The 4756-nt window shown below is 39.1% G+C and overlaps 2 non-coding genes across 2 annotated transcripts; one reads left to right on the forward strand and one right to left on the reverse strand.

Moving 5' to 3' along the window:
* The first annotated feature begins 371 nt into the window (after positions 1–371).
* trnaa-agc (transfer RNA alanine (anticodon AGC)) lies at positions 372–444 on the forward strand. Its single transcript has one exon. It is a non-coding gene; the product is annotated as a tRNA-Ala (tRNA).
* A 2352-nt stretch (positions 445–2796) lies between these two features.
* Positions 2797–2879, reverse strand: trnal-cag (transfer RNA leucine (anticodon CAG)). The gene has a single exon. It is a non-coding gene; the product is annotated as a tRNA-Leu (tRNA).
* Positions 2880–4756: the final 1877 nt, after the last annotated feature.

The following is a 4756-nucleotide window of genomic DNA, read 5'->3' on the forward strand; positions in this document are numbered from 1 at the left end:
AGATGTTTGTAAGTGAAATAGCATGTACTTGATCAGCTTGAAATAATAGCACACTGTATGTGTAACATGTTCTCCACACCATCTAGTTGTACGTCCAGCTGTTTCAAACAGATTGTAGTAAAAAGAGGACAGTTTAAATCTATATGTATGTGCAGCCTAATAATGCACTGAGTTTTAGATATTAATACCCACATATTTTATGTTGAATTACATGCATCATAATTTTAGTTCTTGCTTCACGGAGCCGCTTTGTTATTGCACTACACTAAACAGGTGGCATATCCTGCACTATTTTGGCCCTTTCATAATGACGCATCAATGCTCTGTTAGTACATTACAATTTACAAAGGTTAAAGGAGGGTCCTTCATCAGGGGAATTAGCTCAAATGGTAGAGCGCTCGCTTAGCATGCGAGAGGTAGCGGGATCGATGCCCGCATTCTCCAGGTTTTAAATTTATGTAGAGAAACAGATGGACTACAGTCAGTAATTGTAGAACTACAAAGTGCTTCTATATGGTAAGTGGAGCTGATAAAATGGACAGTGAGTTTAGAAACAAAGAGGTTTTTTTTATGTTATGTTCTAACCTGTAATAAATTAGGTGGAGGTGGAGGCAAACCGCAAATTAGAAAAACAGTGGCCACATTTCATGTAAATCACGCTGACCTGTTAGAATGAGGTGCGATCTACCAGTATGCACTGTGCGAACAACTGGTAGATCGCGATCGACGTAATGGGCACACCTGATGTATAACAACTGTACTTTTGGTAACCCCTTTGGTGTCCTTCTAAGGAATTGCTCCTGATAACTTTTATTGTTTATTGAAACACAACATTTCCATCACAGATCTGCTTCAAAATTTGTAAGGTCAGTTATCAGATCTTGTATTTCTAAATTAAACTGTAATGAGTGACATTATGAGCTTTAATTAACATATCCTTCTGAGACAGAGCAATTAATTTTTGTCCCCTGTGGGAACATGTGTCCGAGATCTCTAACACAAGCACCATTGATGCAATCCATTTGAGTACTACTGTACTTTATAGAGTACACCCTGGGCTTTTTAGTAATGTCACATTTGTGGGTGTGTGGCAGCTCATGATCTTTCTTGTAATCTTTTCCTAATAATCAAATTGTTTCAAAAGATTTAAAAATGTACAGCAATTTCATTCAATGTCCTTTGCAGTGGACAGCAGGACTTTCTACCCCCTGTTTTTAGCCTATTTCTATACAAGGAAGCAGAAGGCTAAGTAAGACAAGATTTTATTACAAATGTACAAATGTATGCAAGAGAGTCAGATTTAAGGGGTGGCTTGGTGGGTAGCACTGTCACCTCACAGCAAGAAGGTCCTGGGTTCAATCCCCAGACGGGCCGCTCTGCGTCCTTTCTGTGTGGAGTTTGCATGTTCTTCCAGTGTCTGTGTGGGTTTCCTGGGGTTAATTGGAGACACTGAATTGCCCTATGGGTGTGTGTGTCTTCCCTGCAATAAGACACACACAGCAGCGCTTCTGGAGTTTTTAAACACTGTTACTGCTGGACTGAGAATAGTCCACCAACCAAAAACATCCAGCAAACAGCACCCTGTGGGAAGCGTCCTATGACCACTGATGAAGGTCTAGAAGATGACCACCACAGTGGTAGCCTAGTGGGTAGAGCTTTGGGCTATTACCCAGAATTGGCGGTTCAAATCCAGGCTCTTCTATGCAGCCACTGTTGGGTCCTTGAGCAAGGCCCCTGTCTGCTCCAGAGGTGCTGTACGATGGTTGACCCTGTACTCTGACCCCAGCTTCCAAACAAGCTGGGATATGCGAAGAAAGAATTTCATTGTACTATGTATATATGACAAATAAAGTATGTCTATATCTTTATATCTACCATGTCACTGCAGTGCTGAGAATCATCCACCACCTAAATAATACCTGCTCTGTGGTGCTCATGTCAATAATTGTAGAACTACAAAGTGCTCCAATATGGTAAGTGGAGCTGATGAAATAGACAGTGAGCGTAGAAACAAGGAGGTGGTTTTAATGTTATGGTTGATTAGTGTAAACTCACACACTGTTGTATGTGCTTGCATGACTGTAGGACGCGTTTTCAGTGCATTACCGTAATATCCGTAAAATGTGTCCTTGCGATTTCAGTGCAGCAAAGTTTGTGTAGAGACTGCAGCAGCGGATACTGTGTTTGTTTAGAAATTGTGGTCATACTTTTTTCAACAAGGTAAGTTTATTAAAATAAACGTTTTTTTTATATTAGCTTCTGTGTTGTACTGCTATGATGATACGACTATGTTCCAAATCCTTTAAGACTCTTTCACCACCGTTAGCGCTTCTCTCAGTTAGTTCAGCTCATTAAATATATTATCCACAGTATCGCTTACTTTTACAAACCCAATTTCAAAAATTTTTAGACAGAAGAGAAAATGTCAATGTAAATAGACAGCAGTTTGTAAAAGATAGCATACAAACATACATCTCTCTAACATGTGAATAAACGCTTCAGCCAGGGTTGCCAGATTGCTCATTTCAAAGTCTGTCAAAATGCATGGAAAAACTCCCAACATACTCACGAAAAACAGCCGATAATCAGCGCTTAAACAATATTAAACCAGTTAAACATGACCTACTACTGCTGATATCTCACAAATCAGTGATTATAAATTATGAATGGCATTTGAAATAATAAAAAACTAAGACTAAGACTAACTAGGACTAAGATTTGTACGAACTTTTGTATCTTTTCACATTATTATGTGTGGTAGAGGGTTAAAGAAGTAAATTTGTATAAAGCATGAGCTGTCAGAAGTGGGATTCGAACTCACGCCTCCAGGGGAGACTGCGACCTGAACGCAGCGCCTTAGACCACTCGGCTATCCTGACTAGCTGGGATTTCATTGATACCACTTTCGCCCACACCGACTAAGATTTGTGCAAACTGCTTAATCTTTTCACATTATTATGTATGGTAGAGGGTTAAAGACGTAAATTTGTATAAAGCATGAGCTATCAGAAGTGGGATTTGAACCCACCCCTCCAGCGAATACTGCATACTGAACACAGTGCCTTAGACTGCTAAACCATTCTGTCTAACTTGGACAATGTTGACACCACTCCCGCCCCACACGAACTAATATTTGTACGAACTCCTGAATCTTTTCACATTATTATGTATGGTAAATGTACTGACTGTAACCCATTTGCTGCACTGTACACTTTGTCACTAGGCTGTAAATCATATATCAATCGAAAGGGATCCCCATATGAGCACTCCAACTGACCAAATTAAGTTTTTTGGGTGGACCATTCTTGTAATGGTAACGGCACTAGCATGTTAGGATGTGTTTTCTCTGGTATGAGTGTATTAGGTACAGCCTTCTTGTTGGGTTTTAAACTGACTGGATTATTTATTAAGAACTCAAACCCTGTTTGTGCTTGTTGTAGGCTATTCAATCGTCCACTAGATGGCATAATATGAATCCAGTTAATATTGCGTTGGAAAGTTTCATTGCGTGCTGATCTGTGTGGAATACAACTGATGTATGTAGCACTAAGAAGTGGAACGCCTTTTCAGAAGAGTTGAAGCTGTTATAGCTGCAAAGGGTGGGCCGACATCATATTAAACCCTTTGGATTAAGAATGGGATTTCACTCAAGTTCATATGCATGTGAAGGCAGATGAGTAAATACTTTTGGCAATAAAACCTTTTTATATTAATCGAAGTTTTACAGGACAACGTATGTTAAAGTTTGTAATTTATGTCACGTCCTTGTGAGGATTAAAGCAGGTTGCAGAGTCCGGATAGCTCAGTCGGTAGAGCATCAGGGTCCAGGGTTCAAGTCCCTGTTTGGGCAAGTCATTTATTAATGCGTTGTGTAAGCGGTAATGTTCTGTACTACATGGTTTATTTAGAAAGTTGAAGAATTTGTACTTTGTGAGATATTTTCAAGTGAAATATGTACTTGATCAGCTTGAAATAATAGCACGCTATATGTGTAACATGTTCTCCACCCCAAGTAGTTGTACGCCCAGCTGTTGCAAACAGACTGTAGTAAATAGAGGACCGTTTAAATCTATATTCATGTGCAGCCTAATAATGCTAATAATGCAATATCTAAGAGTTTTAGATATTAATACCCACATATTTTATGTTGAATTACATGCATTATTATTTCAGTCCTTGCTACACAGAGCTGCTTTGTTATTGCACTGCACTAAACAGTTGGTATATCCTGCACTATTTTGTCTACATAATGCAGCATCAACGCTCTGCTCTGTTAGTACATTACAAAGGGTAAAGGTGGTTTTTTCTTAAATGGTAGGGCGCTCGCTTAGCATGCGAGAGGTAGCGGAATCGATGCCCGCGTTCTCCAAGGCAGAAACATTATGATCATTTAAGGGCATCACGTAATATGAAACTCGTTGCGTCATTGCTTACTGAAACACAGCATCAAAAATCAGGTCAGTCAGTAAGTGTTACAAAGACATTTAGGCTCTGTAATTAATCGTTTTGTTTGACTTTTTTAAATTGACAAACATGCAATAACTTTTAATTTTCGAAATTTGTAATGTCTTGGATTTTTAACACCACTTTTTTGTATCGTTACGTGACCTTTTGATTGTTTATTAAGTGAACTGCTTGGTAAAAGATGAACCGCTGATATTCACAACATTCCCTTTTAAAATGCAGCATCACACTTAAGTCTGTCAGTGTTACAAAGACTGTTTTTTTCAGTTCGTCCTAAAGGCTGAGATGAACG

Source organism: Trichomycterus rosablanca, chromosome 10 (assembly GCF_030014385.1).
Source record: "Trichomycterus rosablanca isolate fTriRos1 chromosome 10, fTriRos1.hap1, whole genome shotgun sequence".
Taxonomy (NCBI): domain Eukaryota; kingdom Metazoa; phylum Chordata; class Actinopteri; order Siluriformes; family Trichomycteridae; genus Trichomycterus; species Trichomycterus rosablanca.